Source organism: Camelina sativa, chromosome 20 (assembly GCF_000633955.1).
Source record: "Camelina sativa cultivar DH55 chromosome 20, Cs, whole genome shotgun sequence".
In the NCBI taxonomy this organism is placed as follows: Eukaryota; Viridiplantae; Streptophyta; class Magnoliopsida; order Brassicales; family Brassicaceae; genus Camelina; species Camelina sativa.
This window is the reverse complement of record NC_025704.1, coordinates 26,869,480-26,888,438: the sequence shown is the minus strand read 5'-3', so window position 1 is coordinate 26,888,438 and position 18,959 is coordinate 26,869,480.

Here is an 18,959-nt window from a genome sequence, read left to right as displayed (position 1 = left end):
TGAAGTCTTCTAGAATCTCTAACACTTCCTGTGGAGTTGTAGTTTCTTCTGTTATAGCACTCATCAACCCTTTGACCACCACTGGATAGAAACAATTTGTCTCTTTAACAGCTTCATCAAGCTCTTTGTCGCTCTCCGTTAAGATCAAGAAACTTGACTTCTTTTCCTTCGCTTTGTTACCAAAATCCTGAACAGGAGCCATAGCAATTTTATGAGTTCCCCACGTAAACATGATCACGTTGTCTCGTCCTCGATACGTGATGTCGTTATCATTCTGCCAGGGACGCCCAAGGAGAATATGACCAACATCCATGTCAAGAACATCACAAATTATCTCTTCTTTGTAGTGTTTTCCTATAGATAAGGGAATCTTGCAAGTCTCGCTAACCCTCACTTGGGAGCCTTTCTTGACCCAACCAAGACCATACGGCTTTGCATGACGAGTTGTGGGTAGCTTCAAATATTCCACCAGCTTTTGAGAAACTAAATTCTCAGAACTACCGTTATCGACAATCACGTTGCACAATTTGTTTTGAATAGAACATTGCGTTCTAAACAGATTCTTGTGTTGTCCCTCTTCTTTGGATGATAGCAAGAGTCGCTGGAGTACAATACTTATCCTCTCTTCAGATTCCTCTTCAGCAAACTCGACCCCCTCATACTCCTCATTCCCTGCGAAGTCGTCATCCTCCTCTTCCATTAAAGCTGTAGTCCTCCTACTCGGACAAACATTTGATTTGTGACCTTGTCCTTGACAACGGAAACACTTGTCGATGGATGGTCTCGCATAAGTGTTACTCTGCTTTTGGATTGGTGTTTTATTTTGATGAGCTTTATTAGGACCATTGTTAGAACTTCCAGCTCCTTTGTTGCTAGTGTTTGGATCCCTGTTAGCTCCTTTGTTGCCCGTGTTTGAATCCTTGTCTCTCTCTCCAGTTGGTTCGAAACTGTTCTGAACCAAGGGCTTCCTGAAGGTTGAGAATCCCCGAGATGATTTCTCCATCAATTCTGCTTTCAAAGCTAGACTTGAGGCTTCTTGCACCGTCCATACAGTCTGTAACCCTATCTTTCCTTGAATAGACCCCTTTAAACCACTGATGTATCTAGCCACCTTCTGATTTTCTGATTCATTCAAGTCATTACGTTCAGAGAAACGTAAGAATTCAGCCGTATAATCTGTCACTGATCTGTTTCCTTGAACACAATCAATGTACATCTTGTAGAGAATCTGTTCGTAATCTTCCGGTAAGAAACGCTCCATCATCAGTTGTTTCATTCGATGCCATGTTCTAACTGGACCCTTCCTCTGTTTTTGTCTTTGGAGAACTAGTTTATCCCACCATACAGCAGCAGTCTTCTTCAATCTGATTGTCACCATCTTGACTTGCTTAATCTCCGGGACACCCATAACATCAAAGAACCGATCAACATCAATTTGCCAGTCCAGAAATTCCTCTACTCCCATAGTCCCATAGAACAATGGAATATCTGCTTTCACTCGGTAATCATGATTGTTTCGATTCCCTTGTTCTTCATCTTCTTCTTCCAAGTCCTCCTCCGAGCTGGAATTGTCAACAACAACAACACGATTTTGCCTGCCTTGTTGTCTATTTTTTACACCTTGCTGGCGGTTGTTTCCACCTTGCTGGACTCGGGCTGGTTCCTCAATGACCGGATTGTTTCCAACCTGTTGGTTTGGATTTGGTTCCCTTCGTTCTCCTCCTCCTTGCATTGCGTTAGCAATCTGTTGGGGTAAAGCCGCAACTTGATTAGTCAACGCTGTCAGCAAAGCTCCCAAAGCCTCAATATCTGCTTTGGTTGATGGTTGATCACCCATGGCCGATAAAGCTTCAAAAAGAGTAGGAGAAGACCTGCTCTGATACCACTTGACGCAGTCGGAATGAACTAGGTTAACAAGCGTTAACTCTAGATTGAAAATCAAGATCACAAGCGTTGATCTTGATAGAAAGCTCTGGAATCCACCAGAAAGATAAAGAGATAAACTCTAAAACTTTGATTGCTAAGAATGATAATAATATTGTGTCTAAAACATATCACCTAAGGTTCTTTNTGCCATGTTCTAACTGGACCCTTCCTCTGTTTTTGTCTTTGGAGAACTAGTTTATCCCACCATACAGCAGCAGTCTTCTTCAATCTGATTGTCACCATCTTGACTTGCTTAATCTCCGGGACACCCATAACATCAAAGAACCGATCAACATCAATTTGCCAGTCCAGAAATTCCTCTACTCCCATAGTCCCATAGAACAATGGAATATCTGCTTTCACTCGGTAATCATGATTGTTTCGATTCCCTTGTTCTTCATCTTCTTCTTCCAAGTCCTCCTCCGAGCTGGAATTGTCAACAACAACAACACGATTTTGCCTGCCTTGTTGTCTATTTTTTACACCTTGCTGGCGGTTGTTTCCACCTTGCTGGACTCGGGCTGGTTCCTCAATGACCGGATTGTTTCCAACCTGTTGGTTTGGATTTGGTTCCCTTCGTTCTCCTCCTCCTTGCATTGCGTTAGCAATCTGTTGGGGTAAAGCCGCAACTTGATTAGTCAACGCTGTCAGCAAAGCTCCCAAAGCCTCAATATCTGCTTTGGTTGATGGTTGATCACCCATGGCCGATAAAGCTTCAAAAAGAGTAGGAGAAGACCTGCTCTGATACCACTTGACGCAGTCGGAATGAACTAGGTTAACAAGCGTTAACTCTAGATTGAAAATCAAGATCACAAGCGTTGATCTTGATAGAAAGCTCTGGAATCCACCAGAAAGATAAAGAGATAAACTCTAAAACTTTGATTGCTAAGAATGATAATAATATTGTGTCTAAAACATATCACCTAAGGTTCTTTATATAGAGAAAGCTAAAACATAGAATAGGAAATTCCCAGAAAATAAGTAAAGTTACTAGAATCCTAATAGAAAGAGAAAACAGGAAAATATCTAGAAATAACTTGTAAGCTAGAATGGATTAGGTTTCAGAACCTTCTCCTGCATCAGAATCAAATGATAAGAAAATGTAGCAAACAAGATGATAAATACTTGATTGAATAGCTGTAGCAAACATGNACAACAACAACACGATTTTGCCTGCCTTGTTGTCTATTTTTTACACCTTGCTGGCGGTTGTTTCCACCTTGCTGGACTCGGGCTGGTTCCTCAATGACCGGATTGTTTCCAACCTGTTGGTTTGGATTTGGTTCCCTTCGTTCTCCTCCTCCTTGCATTGCGTTAGCAATCTGTTGGGGTAAAGCCGCAACTTGATTAGTCAACGCTGTCAGCAAAGCTCCCAAAGCCTCAATATCTGCTTTGGTTGATGGTTGATCACCCATGGCCGATAAAGCTTCAAAAAGAGTAGGAGAAGACCTGCTCTGATACCACTTGACGCAGTCGGAATGAACTAGGTTAACAAGCGTTAACTCTAGATTGAAAATCAAGATCACAAGCGTTGATCTTGATAGAAAGCTCTGGAATCCACCAGAAAGATAAAGAGATAAACTCTAAAACTTTGATTGCTAAGAATGATAATAATATTGTGTCTAAAACATATCACCTAAGGTTCTTTATATAGAGAAAGCTAAAACATAGAATAGGAAATTCCCAGAAAATAAGTAAAGTTACTAGAATCCTAATAGAAAGAGAAAACAGGAAAATATCTAGAAATAACTTGTAAGCTAGAATGGATTAGGTTTCAGAACCTTCTCCTGCATCAGAATCAAATGATAAGAAAATGTAGCAAACAAGATGATAAATACTTGATTGAATAGCTGTAGCAAACATGTGAGATAACACAAAATTGTAATTGAAACAAATACTTCAAAGCATCGATGAAACAAATCTCTCATTTAGGTAATAGGTGTGAAAGAGAATCCGATACAGGTTAGTAGTATCTTGAAGGACAAATCCGATACAGTTTTAAAAGGATTCTCTGTATCGGATTTGATACAGTTTGCCAATCCGATACAGTTTGTGAAAGAGAATTTGTATACAGTGAAATCCGATACAGATTCTCTTTCACAAACTGTATCGGATTGACAAACTTCACAAACTGTTTCTTCACAAACTGATTATACTTCTAATCCAAAAAAAAAATTCAAATCAAGAAGGTAATAGGTGTGAAAGAGAATCCGATAAGCAATATATCAAAAATCAACAAATCGACACAAAAATACATAAAATTCGAGACCAAATTCTTCAATAACTAAAGACCGAAAATAAAAACAGGGATGATTCCAGAAAAATGTAATCTTAAAGACTAACCGGATTTATGAAGCTATTGAGGATCAAGTCCCAAAACAAGAAGCCTAATCCTTCCCACCAATGCTTTTGAGGATCCACCAAAGCTATTAAAGATCAAGACCCAAAACAAAAACAAAAACAGAGTTAATCGATAATTGCAAGTAATAATTCTGTTAATTATTCTAATAATTCAATTAAAAACTCACCGCCGCAGATTTTTCAGCCACCACCGAAGCCACTACGGTTCTTGGTTCGCCGCCGGGATAAACGATCCAACTCACCGCCGGCGTCTGTATCTGGCTGGAGCAGAGAACACTGGTGATTACAGTGCAAAATCGCTGGATTTATGAAGAACCACCGACCAAAGCTATTGGTTCCACGACAAAATCAAATCAGACTTCAAAAAACGAGCTTGAAGTGGAAACCAAAACTATTGAATAGCAAGACCCAAAAAAAAATCAAGGTTAATCTACAATTGCAATCAACTGAGTAATCGATTCTATAAAGAAAAAAACACAAAACTTACCGCTGGACAAAATCGAACGCAACAGGAACCGAAAACGGTTCTTATTTCGCCGGCGGAAAACGAGAGCCAACTACTCCCTAGAATCAACCACCCACCGAATCTGAATATCAACAACCACCGAATCCGAAAATCAATCATCCAAAGTGGCCGAATTTTTTTTATCTTGACTGTAAAACTGTTTCTTTGCCGGCGGAAGAAACAAGTTCTCGGTGGTAACAAAGGAAAAAAATAATTGAGGGTCGGGTTTTGTTTTTATGTTTTTTTGTATTATTAGATTTTATTTAGTATTTAATTTGATATTTTTTATTTCCTATTTCAGTTTTAGTTTTCCTTTTGGTAATTTAAACATAACATTGTGTCAATCTAGTTTTGCTCTAAGGGAGGGTGTCAATCTAGCAATATTTTTTCAATTTTGTGTCAATCTGGTCTATTTTCACCAAATTAAAACCAATTTTCAGAAAATTAACAAATCTCGTTATGAAACATGGCGGAATGAAGTTGACAAATTTTTTTTTTAAAAAGAAAACATGGTGGAATGAAAAACTATAGATATATATTTGGTTCATTAAATAGATAGACAAAAATTTTCAAAAAGTGTTTAAAGGCAAAAAAAAAAAAAAAAANGAATGCCATGTGATAGAGATAGAGGAAAATATGCTAATAATCTAATCTCCAAACATGGTAATGTTCGTTCATGGGACATTCATAAAATTTCCACAATGGTACCACAAGCAGAGCAGGAGCTTCTCCAAAACTCTATCTAGTAGAAAAATAAGATAAACTAATTTGGAACTATATTTGTTCCGGTGACTACAATGTAAAATCTAGATATTGGTTTTTAACTCATTATCCATTTGACCTTGGTTTGGTACCTGATTTACCTCATGTCTCTGTGGAACTCAAGAATAAGATTTGGAAACTGCGGATTCTACCAATGATTAAACATTTTTTCTGGCGTATTGTCTCAAGATCTCTACCGACAACAAATAGGCTACACATAAGGGGTATGATCATTGATTATATATGTCCAAGATGTCACAAAACAGATGAAACAATACAAGATGCTCTCTTTACATGTCCTTTCGCTCAAATGGTATGGAGGTTATCAAACACAACTCTATTAAATTTAAACCAACTATCCTCTGATGCTGAGGAAATCATAACCCTTTCAACACAACACACAAATACCTTTGATTCCCTCTTACCTTTTTGGCTGTTATGACGAGTTTGGAAGGCCATAAACAACCTGATTTTTAATAACTTTCGTGAAAGTGCAACAAAGACTGTTTTAATGGAAAATTCTGAAACTAAAGAATGGATCACTACTTTGACACCTAAATGACCAATTCTGAATCTCATCTCAAACATGAATGCAAACTCTTGGTCAGCCCCAACCCCAATACATCCGACTCTGAAGTGCAACTTTGATGCAGGTTATGACAATCATACTGACAAGCAACATGCGGATGGATCTTTAGAAACCATCAAGGTGATCCACTTATGTAGGGAGTGGTAGAATAAATTATGCAGGATCCCCACTAGAGGCGGAAACTAAAGGACTCTTGGTAGCTATACAACAGGCTTGGATCAGAGGATATACATCTATTGTTTTTGAGGGTCATTGTGAGACTTTAATCAAAATGGCTAATGGGTTACACTTGAACGCCTCACTACCAAATCTTCTACAAGAAATAATATTTTGGGCATCAAAATTGCATCATGCTACCTTTACTTTTACAAAGAAATAATGTAACAGTGTTGCACATTTGGCTCCTTGATACTCTTTGTAATGATTTTCCTTAAAGTCAATATATTTTCAATTTGTGGGAAAAAAATCTAATATCTTATATGTAATAATCTAGATAATGAGTTGTTATACACGATTTGAGAAAAATGTTACTTTAGGATATTTTCTTTGAGAAAAATGCCAAAAAAAACCCAAAATTATTTTTATTTGAACGTTTAATACCCAATGCTTTTGGATTAGAATAAAAATACACCAATAATAAAAACATGTCATTTAAAACCAAAAACAATTAATGTTGTTATTTTCATACCCACGATTTTTTAACAAAATCAAAATTCCAGTTTTTACCTCGGTTATCTAATTAATTATTAATTTTAATATAAGGGGGTGTTATTGGAGAGGTAATTTATAAATCCATATGGAATTGTAAATTCTAGAAATCAAAATACATGGATTTTGAAATAACATGTTTTATCCTTGGATTTGAATCCTTCTATTTTACACTTTCAAATCCATTCAAATCCATTTAAAACATAATGTGGATTTTGAAATCCAAAAACAAATCATTGAATGAATAACATGGGATTTTAACAAGTATTTGTAAATCATGGAACCAATAACACATCATTTTGATAAGTATTTTAAATTCAATGATTGAATAACACATGATTTTTGTCTGGATTTCCAAATCCATTAAAATCATAGAACCAATAACCCCCTCTAAAATTCTCGGTTTTCTGTTAACCATATATCTACTTCTTTATCTCTTCTTCCTCTTCCTCTCTCTAATCATCGCGTAAGGAGTGCTTCTAGCGGCGCGTGAGACGCAGACTTCCTGGAGAATCGAGGAAGGCATAGCTAAAAGAGCAGAAACAGCGTGATGGCTCCTACGATGAGCCACAGTAACTGTAACACCCCCAAACCGTTCTATATATAGGACGACCAAAGATGCTACGTGATGACACTCGCAGACGGACAACCGAGGCTACCGAAACGAATTCAGTCTCCCTAGTCATCCATACCGCGAGGCCATCCCACTCGAACATGGGTCCAGGCTTGCCAACCCTTACCATGAGTGAATGTTTGGACGGTCCGGACTAGACCATAATCATTAAGAGCCAACTCCAAATATAAAACATCTTTATTATACATAATATATCAGATACAGCATAAACAGATTACCAAAAGACGTATGTTTTATTTGATCGGAGCTAATCCCCAAAAAATTATTCATACATATACTTGAAAACATATTTTACAAAAAGGCAGAAAACCTACACTGGCTTTCCTAACGTCCAGCTTCCCTCTAAAACAACCCTCTACTGGTCACTTGCAATAACAAATACGGTAGCATCATGAGTAATCTAAGATTATTCAGTGAGTCCGGGATCTCTAATATTAGTATACCTTAACCCCAATTCCCCAAACACAAGCAATATAAATAACGCAATAAGGCAGCGTTAAACAACAAGCAAAAGAACAATAAATAAATACTACTAGCTAGACTCTTAATAATCCTAGTATGACCATCTACGAATCCATGATCTCCCAAGGCAATGTCTCCCACCCCTAGACACAAAGTCTAAAAAAGATACATTCCTTCATACTACATCGTCATGTAGCGTCCGGCCGGGCATGACCCGCTCTGAAACCTTCGTAAGCCATCACGTTGCAGAGTTACACGCAACGCACAGCAGACGGCGGGATCCTCATGATTTGGCTAATCCTAGTTACCTAAACTATAGTAACTAATATGCAAGCAAGCAATCGGACGGCATAACGGTAATGCGACTAACCGTCCATCATCACGGCTATACTATCGCGCCGCTATAACAAATAATCACTCAAGCAGCATAACAATAATGCAAGCAATCAATAATAATAACCCAAGAATAATACTCCTATCACTATAGGAATACTACTAAATAATCCTAAGTAATACTACCTAACCTCAAGCTAATTATATAATTAAATAAATGAGTAAATAATTAAATAACTTAACTAAAAATAAGTAATAAAATAAACAAATATTATAATAATAAAATAATAAACTAAAAACCTATTCGCGTGCTATCACACGCGACCATACTCACAAAGCTAAGGCGGGCGGCTAAAGGTTCTCCAAGAGCTTCCTTCGCGGGCTAATGCTCCTAGGGGGCTCTAGAGGTTTTTGGGTGTTGGATGAAGAATGAGGGACGTGGGTAGGGGGTTTATATAGGGTCGTTTTGGGACAGGATAAGCTTGGGCGGATGGATAAGATAAGAACAATGATCGGATAAGCATGGGCGGATGGATAAGCTTCATGGCACGGACCAATCACGACCGGACACAGCCAAAGGGCCGTCCTTATCCACAAGGTAGGGCGATTTATCCCCTTAAGCAGCTTACTTGGCCGTACCATAGCCGTCCATCTTGACCGTACACGGTACACGGCCGGACCAAATGATTTTCCGACCATCGAACGTACCTTTCCGATCCTTAACAAACTGATCCTAAATCTAACGGTCAAAATCTAATTCTATTTACCCTAGGATGGCCTAAGTCACCAGTCACGCTTGGAAACTTGACTGAAGGGTGGCTGGACTCCTTGATGCTAACTGTACTAGAGTCGGGTCGAACATTTCCGCGCCAGTTTGATTGTCCGGGCATAGTCTTGGTGTGGGGCATTACAGTAACAACATTGTCTAAGGCACAAACAGCTTCCTCAGTCAAGCATTCTCTCGCCGTGATAACCAACGTTGGCATCGCCGAAATAAAAAAGTCAAAATCAAAGTGTAAGAAAACAAAAATTCACCAACGAGTCCTTTATTCCAATCAAACTAACCCAACTTAACTCTTCCGAGTTCCTACCAACAAAATATCAGAAACTTTAAAGATAAAAACAAAATTCAGACATACATTTTTCTTAAAAAAAAAACGATTTGTTTTGAGTTCTGATGAAAAACGAAACAAAGTAACTACTTCCCAGCATTGACACTAACCCAACGATATACCTCTACCCTCCTTCTTTTAACAATACTGCTTTTGCTGTTCTGATAAAATTTGCTGTTTGGGTTTTTTTTTCCCTTTTTCGTTGTTGCTTTAGTACTTTAGGTATTAAATTGACGAGTTTATAAGAAAATTTGGGGAAATTTGTAACACTTGATTAAAGCCATTATGTATATTCATCTTGCAATGTTTTGATCTTAGTAATCTCTCTCATCTAATATCGAGGGTAGGCGTAGCATAGGAGGAGCGACGACGATTAGAGAGAGGAGGATGAAGAAGAGAGGAAGAAGTAAACCAGGGTTCATTCCCGGTTTGATATGGTTAACAGAAAACCAAAAATTTTATATTAAAATTAATAATTAATTGGATAACTAGGGTAAAATAGGAATTTTTGTTTTTTTGAAAAATCGTGGGTATGAAAATAACAACACTAACTGTTTTGGGTTTTAAATGACACATTTTTATTATTTGGTGTATTTTTATTTCAATCTAAAACAATTAAGTATTAAAAGTCCAAATAAAAATAACTTAGGGGCAAGCTGTCAATCTCTCAAAATCAGCTATCACTTTTGGCGCTCAATGATGGGGGTTGTGGTAAATATTTGGGTTTGCCAGAACATATAGGCAGGAAAAGAAGGAAATCTTCCAATATGTAATAGACAAGGTCAAACAAAGAACTCAAAGATGGTCACATCGTTATCTATCCGAAGCAGGTAAAGAAATTCTCCTAAAAACAGTGGTAATGGCTCTCCCGGTCTATACAGTAAATTGCTTTAAACTCCCTAAAAGCATTTGTTAAGAGATAAATAGTATTTTGGCAAACTATTGGTGGAGTAAAACTCCAGGCAAACGATCGATGCATTGGGTTTCTTGGGAGAGATTGTTATTACCAAAGAAGGAAGGAGGATTAGGATTTTGAGATCTAGAAAAATTTAATCAAACAGATATGGCGAATACTACAGGCTCCAACAAGTCTTCTTACTTGATTCCTCAAAGCAAGATATTATATTATCAGAATGGTAATATATTTATTGCTGGATCTGGTAATCACCCATTGTTTATTTGGAAATCTTTGCTAGAGGGTCGAGATATGATTTAACAGGGTATGCGCTTTTTGAATGGAGATGGTGCTAGTACTAATGTCTGGGTAGATCCCTGGTTACCAACCAGGGCATTACCAACAGGTACAGAAGGGATAGACATGACTTATTTGCAGGTTAAAGACCTTATCACGCTGGAGCGGAGAACCTGGAACATGGATCTAATACGAAGCGTTATCGTTGATGAATATGTAGCACTTATACATAGAATTCATTTGAGCCCTTTACCTTCTCCAGATCTTCTTGGTTGGCAGTACAATGATTCAGGCCTGTATACAGTAAAATCTAGTTACTGGTTTTGCTACACATATGCATGAAGATGAGGAATTACGTCCACCTCCAGGCCTCCAAAGTTTCAAAACAGCCATTTGGAAACTGGGAATAGCTCCAAAACTAAGACATTTTTTATGGTGAATGCTCTCAAGGGCATTACCAACAGGTACAGAGTTAAGGCATAGAAGGATAACTTCAGATTATCAATGCAAGAGATGTTGTCAATATGAAGAGGCAACAGAACACTTATTTTTCAACTGCCACTATGTCCAATCGATTTGAAGAGGAAGTCAAAATCTTAACAGAAACATCACCAGTTTGTTAACTAGGTTTGAGGATAAATTTCAAGGTATAGTGTATTGCTACAACAACCAGAATCTCACCACGCTTGAATGACAACTACCTATATGGACCTTATGGCGAATATGGAAGAGTAGAAAACTCTTAGTTTACCAAAAGAAGGAAAGTACTTGGCACCAAGATATTTTCAAAGCGGTCAATGAAGCAAAAGAGTGGGTTAACTGCTGGTCTAATGATACAGAAACTGCCCAGAGCCATCGACAACAACGACCACAACATTCCCAATGGACAAGAGCTCAAGATAATTATGTTAAATGTAATTATGATAGCCAATTTCGACAGGATACTACACCACAAGCAGGTTGGATAATTAGAGACTCGGAAGGATTCTACGCAACATCTGGACACAACAAAGACAAGTTATGTGATAGTGCTTTGGAAGTAGAACTTCAGGCCCTGATCATTGCAATGCAAAAAGCTTGGATACGCGGATATGTGAGAGTAACCTTCAAAGGAGATAATGCAACAGTTAAAAAACTATTTACTGGAGGCCAGCAAAATTTTCGTGTTCATAATTGGGTTCGTGAGGTATGTGGAAAGTAACTCAGCGTTTTCGTAAAAATAGTCGTAGAAACTACTATAATTGTCACTATTCTTTTTTTTTCAGCGACACTGGCAGCACCGACAATTTACTTCTCTAAAGTATCTTTTGTTGCTGTTAAGTTTTCAGTCATTAAATGTAGTTTTAGCGATGCAGCTCTCCTATGTTGAATTTTGTCTCTCACCTTATTGGTGCATTAGAAATTTGTTTTTATTTTTAATCATTATATATCTATATATATATATATATATAAAACAAATCGATCTATTTTTTATAATATATAATTAAGCATCTCATACTACTTATTAAACTAACAACATGAACATCACTAACCATCCATAATACCAATAACATGCACAGTGTAATACATATAACCATACTCATCTCCAATATATATCATCAACACAATATCATTCCTAACCATTATATCCAACAACCTAGCATGCTTCTATAAGAGGTTTCAATATTAATAATATAATCAAGACTAACAACACATAACCAAGACCCTAGATCATCCTCCTCCTCATCGCCATGACTCCACGACACATACCTGTAAACCACAAACAACAGTTGAGATGCATGAGTATTATCACATATACTTAGTGAGGCGATCCTCCCATCTATTAGGCTATACATACAAGAAAAAAAACAAAGACAAACAACACAAAAGCAAGCACTCCTTTCGTCGATCGATGCAACCTCTAAATCCCTAGCTGCGTCGACCGATGCAACGCCTCCTGTGTCGACCGATGCAACGCCTCCTGTGTTGACCGATGCACTCCTTGCATCGACCAATGCACTCCTTGCATCGACCGATGCACTCCTTGCATCGACCGATGCAACGTCCATCATCTCCGGAAACTTTCGATTGGGCGTGACAGTGCCGGAAACTTTCGATCGAAGCTGATAGCTTCATTAGGGGCACCCTGAACTTCAGGAGATATGACTGTTGAGAAGGGAGGACCTTGCTAAAAGCGTGAGAAGGGAGATCTGGAACGACACATGCAAAACACATGCCGAGAAGGAAGACCGAGGTGTCGAGCCTTCTAAACTGGCGCGCATCAAGAAAATCCCCGACGATGAACATCAGATCGATAAAAATACAATCTTTGGCAGGGTGAAATGGAGGAGGTGAAGAAATTCAAATTCACCGAGAGAGACTCCAAAATTCTGGATGGACTCACCACGATCCTACACAGATCTATTGGAAACAGTGACGAAACTTCTGAGGAAGAAATACCAGAAGTTTCTGGAGAAATGATAGCCACAACAACAGAGGCTGAGAGCCAAATAAAAAATTGATAGAAGAAACTTCCAGGAAGTACCGAAAGAGGCTCTGCAGCAGGGGCTATCAAGGAGAGCCTAGAAATTAACCCGGTGAACCCTCTCTTGCTACGCTAAGCCAAAATTGAAACAAAAAGGAGGTTCGGTTCTTTAAACAAGCCGGAACTAACGAAAAAGAAACAAACAAGCAAAACACAGGAGAGCATGTCTGACGCCGTGATAGACAGGTTTTCACCTAGGGTATCAATTCCCTATGCAGTTGTAGTACAAAGGGTTATCAATCCAAATGGTTGTCTATTGCTAGCAGGAAGGATATGATCAGTACAATACAAGTCAAGCCAAGCAGATAGATTTTTGATTCTAACAATCCTAAAATAATTAAAAGAAAAGAATATAAACAAGGAAACCACACGACCTAAGCACTCGATGCAAGCAATCGAGTACAGGATCGAGTATGCAAGTGAGATATGAACAGCTCGAGGTATTACTCGATGCAGGTTATCGTGTACCTGATCGGGTAGGTAGTCGAGTAAGTTAAAGAAAATGTAAACAAATAAAATACGAAAGTTCCTAAGGATGGGGGTAATCGAATCCTAAGTATTCTAGACCAGTACGGATGCCTTACATGCCTCAAGGAACTATTTCCTAGACAATGAACCTCTAAAACCTTGTCAACACACTCTCACACTAACAACAATCAACCTTGAACACATTACCACACTGTCGCACTAGCGATATGAACAAGCAAGCATTAAGAACGATTCATTATTGTCAGTAAACTTAAACTCATCTAATTTCTTACTCAGAGTCAAGTAAACCTCTAGCATTGGATAAATCAAGCATTTTATCTACTCCTTTCGGCCTGTAGCATTTGTAAACGCCCTAGATCTAATCTCAACCTCTCGGTCTGTTGACAGCATTAAGAACACCAACCTAGAAGGAAATCTATCAATCATTTACAATCAACTAAGGCATCCTAACCGATCAAGAACACAAAATCATCTATCCCATCCCTAGAAACTTTACTACACTACTCGGACATAGAAACGAATAACAAAGCAACAAAAATGAATGAAAATTGCATTGTATTAAAAGATAGAGTAGAGTAGAAAGAGTACAAAATAGAAATCTAAGAAAACTACAAAATAAAAATGCAAAACATGAAGGAAAATGTTTGAGTCGCCCAGTTCTCTCACAGAAGCTCTCGCTCTCTGGTTTGAGGATCTGCGGCATGCTCGTTTGCGAGCTAGGAGAGGAGGGGGTTTATATATGGAAACCCATTTGACCTAGCTTCCCAGACCTGCCCGATGGTCTACACGATGGGGTACACGAGGGTGAAGTCGGGTTACTCCTCGGGTGGATCTTTGGGTTGCTCTTCATGCTCTTGGATCCTCCTTGATTGTGTTGGGGTTCGGACTTGTTCTTGTAGCTCGATGGCTCCTTCAGGTACATGCTCGAGTTGTCCTTGTTTTTTCCCTATTTTTGGCTCTTTAGCACCTGTTTTCATCCAAAATATGCAAACGCAGAAATGCAACACCCTAAATGGTCTAAAAGGGAATTCCTACAGTTAATGACCTAAAAATGCTAAGTTAGAGGTATGAACAATGCAAAATATGGAAAAAAATGGATGCTAAAAACATATAAATTAGAGAGTTATCAGACTCCCAAACTTAAATCTTGCTAGTCCTCTAGCAAGGAAGTAAGAGGGTGCAGTTTGAAAGTGGGGACTCATAACCTTAAGATGCTAATCAAAGGATTCAAGCTATAGTCCTTAATGATAGTTTAATGGTGCTAAGATCAATCAACATACTTACAAATATTTTTCTATGCTTATTACCATGCATCGTTCTAGTTCTCCCTCCAACTAAAGATAAGGAACATCTCTTTCACATTCAATTAAGTGTTTGGCGAATTCTTGTAAATGGAAGGTGAATCAAGCTCAATCGGTTTCAAGGGTAAGGCTTTTTAGTAAGGTGGCTTCAAACAAATTCTTTGGGTGGTTTTCTCTCAAAAGATGGAATGCTAGACAGTTGTGAAAACTATCTAAGACTGAGAACAATTTGGGCATACAAAGCTTAACTCTCGATGATCTACCCTTTTCTCATTCACTCTTTTTTTTTTTTTAACTCCCTAGAATTAAACTACCCACATCCTTGATTTAAACTCTTTTCTCTTTTTTTTTACTCCCTAAGGTTTAGAATTTTAGACTTTAAATTTCTAGCTCTTTCTCTCTCTTTTTTTTTTCTTTCTTTGCTAAACTCCTAATGTAAATATATTATTTTCTTTCTTTCTAGGAGACTATAGCACGATCTTTTCTATATTTTTTTAGAGACTTAGAGCTAATCGATTCTAACCTTAGGGACTTTTTCTTCTCTTTTTTTTAATTCCACACCCAACCCCGAATAAACATTCTAACCACCCATCTTTCAAAACCAAATCTATTAGCTAGTTCAAATTCTAACTTAGCTAAATCAAGAGGCAGTTCTTTGTCGTTCTTAATACTCTCAAGGTTTCACAACCTATAGCACAATGAAAGAGACCTCACTCAACAATTCACAACAAGGTTTGGGTTCATGGGTAGGACAAATGAATCAGGTTAAACGAAAAGATTGGTAAAAAGTCGAGTGCTAACCCGAATTTAGAGTTACCATGAGCAAGTATTCAAGTTCCATAAGCAAGACAATTATAGTTCATATTAAATCCAATAATATAGAGATGTTCTAATGTTCAAGCAAGTGGAGGAAGCATTCAAACGACACAAAGGGTCTAAGCAAAGATTTTTCATTTTTTTCCAAAGACTGATCTAGCAACAATGAACTGTGATTAAGGGCTATAGCTTCAATCCTAAGGTTTGATTTTAAACAAGGTAGTTTTAATCATTGTCCCCTAAGATGCATATGCAACAATCCTATATGAAACAAACTAGACTCAATCCTAATATGCAAATGCAACTACATGAACACTCTTTTTTTTTTTTCAAATTTTTTGGGTTTTTTAATGCACATAGATGCAGACTCAAATGAATAAAACTAGCATGCAAAAATTTGAAATAATAAAAATAAGAAAATAAAACACAATGTTAAATACATTCAGTCCCTGTGTAAATAAAAGTTGGAAAAAGAATCTAAGAATCACACAAAATTAATTAAACTAAATGCAATGATATATACAAGGGTTCGATGAAATTGGTACCTCATGGGTTGGAGAAGAAGGAGGTTGCAGCAGCCTCCATACTCGCCAACGTGTAGCCAGGGTCGTCTCCGGCGTTAGAAGGTGCCGGTGTTTGCTCGTCAGAGAGCTCAGAAATGCGCACAGACGACTTACTCGGACCAGCATCCGAGGTGTTGATCGAGGGTGGGATCGCGTAGCTCATCGGGTAGGGCATCGGGTAGTATGACGGAAATTGCGGAAGAGGTCCAGAATGATCACCCGTATATCCACTAGCAGGGTGCATCGGCATCGTAAATGGCATTTGGTAAGGTGGAGTCAATGATCACCCGATTGGGTGCTTGACAGGTGCATCGGATAGTTCATCGTGTATCCCATCGGGTTGGGTGTCGGGTANTAAACTCTTTTCTCTTTTTTTTTACTCCCTAAGGTTTAGAATTTTAGACTTTAAATTTCTAGCTCTTTCTCTCTCTTTTTTTTTTCTTTCTTTGCTAAACTCCTAATGTAAATATATTATTTTCTTTCTTTCTAGGAGACTATAGCACGATCTTTTCTATATTTTTTTAGAGACTTAGAGCTAATCGATTCTAACCTTAGGGACTTTTTCTTCTCTTTTTTTTAATTCCACACCCAACCCCGAATAAACATTCTAACCACCCATCTTTCAAAACCAAATCTATTAGCTAGTTCAAATTCTAACTTAGCTAAATCAAGAGGCAGTTCTTTGTCGTTCTTAATACTCTCAAGGTTTCACAACCTATAGCACAATGAAAGAGACCTCACTCAACAATTCACAACAAGGTTTGGGTTCATGGGTAGGACAAATGAATCAGGTTAAACGAAAAGATTGGTAAAAAGTCGAGTGCTAACCCGAATTTAGAGTTACCATGAGCAAGTATTCAAGTTCCATAAGCAAGACAATTATAGTTCATATTAAATCCAATAATATAGAGATGTTCTAATGTTCAAGCAAGTGGAGGAAGCATTCAAACGACACAAAGGGTCTAAGCAAAGATTTTTCATTTTTTTCCAAAGACTGATCTAGCAACAATGAACTGTGATTAAGGGCTATAGCTTCAATCCTAAGGTTTGATTTTAAACAAGGTAGTTTTAATCATTGTCCCCTAAGATGCATATGCAACAATCCTATATGAAACAAACTAGACTCAATCCTAATATGCAAATGCAACTACATGAACACTCTTTTTTTTTTTTCAAATTTTTTGGGTTTTTTAATGCACATAGATGCAGACTCAAATGAATAAAACTAGCATGCAAAAATTTGAAATAATAAAAATAAGAAAATAAAACACAATGTTAAATACATTCAGTCCCTGTGTAAATAAAAGTTGGAAAAAGAATCTAAGAATCACACAAAATTAATTAAACTAAATGCAATGATATATACAAGGGTTCGATGAAATTGGTACCTCATGGGTTGGAGAAGAAGGAGGTTGCAGCAGCCTCCATACTCGCCAACGTGTAGCCAGGGTCGTCTCCGGCGTTAGAAGGTGCCGGTGTTTGCTCGTCAGAGAGCTCAGAAATGCGCACAGACGACTTACTCGGACCAGCATCCGAGGTGTTGATCGAGGGTGGGATCGCGTAGCTCATCGGGTAGGGCATCGGGTAGTATGACGGAAATTGCGGAAGAGGTCCAGAATGATCACCCGTATATCCACTAGCAGGGTGCATCGGCATCGTAAATGGCATTTGGTAAGGTGGAGTCAATGATCACCCGATTGGGTGCTTGACAGGTGCATCGGATAGTTCATCGTGTATCCCATCGGGTTGGGTGTCGGGTAAGCGTCTGAATGGCTTCTCCTCGATGCTTCAGGTCGGATGATGTTCTCCTCAGCTTGGGGCTCGTATGATGATGCGCTTTGAGGTTCTGGAAGTGGCAGTCCTTGAGTTCCTCCTAGCGGTCCACTTCTCCCCATCCAAGTAGGTGCTTGTGCCGAGGTAGGTGATCAACAGGTCAATTAAAACCTAATGTGTACTCCACCACGATCTAGTGGTATCGTTGTAACACTTCAGGATCGAATCCACAGGGACCAAAAAATTACACTATGAAATTATGTAGATTAAATATAGCTAAGACAAAAGAGGAAGTTTTGTGGATAAATTAACTAATCAAAAACGGAAAGTAAATAAGTTGTTTCTAAATCAAAAAGGAAATATTGGGTGCAGGGAATCAGTTAGGGGACATGACCACAAAATTAGATGATAAATTGGGATAGCATTAAACACCATTCTTGAATTCAAATCTCGAATGTAAAACTAACCTACTGTCGCAGCATTAGCTATCTATGCAAGGAATTGATAAAACTCTAAACCGTCGTTTGAATCTAAAAAATCCTAGCAAGCAATAAGTTCAAGTTTGATTATGTTCACAAGGTGCCTCAACTTCAACTGTCGTTGGCTAAGGATCACCTTGCTCACCTATGTTCTTTTCAAGCAACTCAACAACACTTTTGGTGCCCCGATGAATTAAACTAAGATCTTAATCTAGGTGATCAATCTAGCTTAAGCATTAAGAACAACTATAGATAAAGAACAATAAGATCAATCCCTAATCTAACAAATCTAGCATCAATAAATCATAAAAAACCCTTTCTGAAACCCTAAACCCAACAATGAAACTACTCAGACATGGAGACGCAGAAACAGCAAATCAATAATGAAGAAAAAAAAATTGAATTGCAAAGGAATAGAAAAATAGGGCTT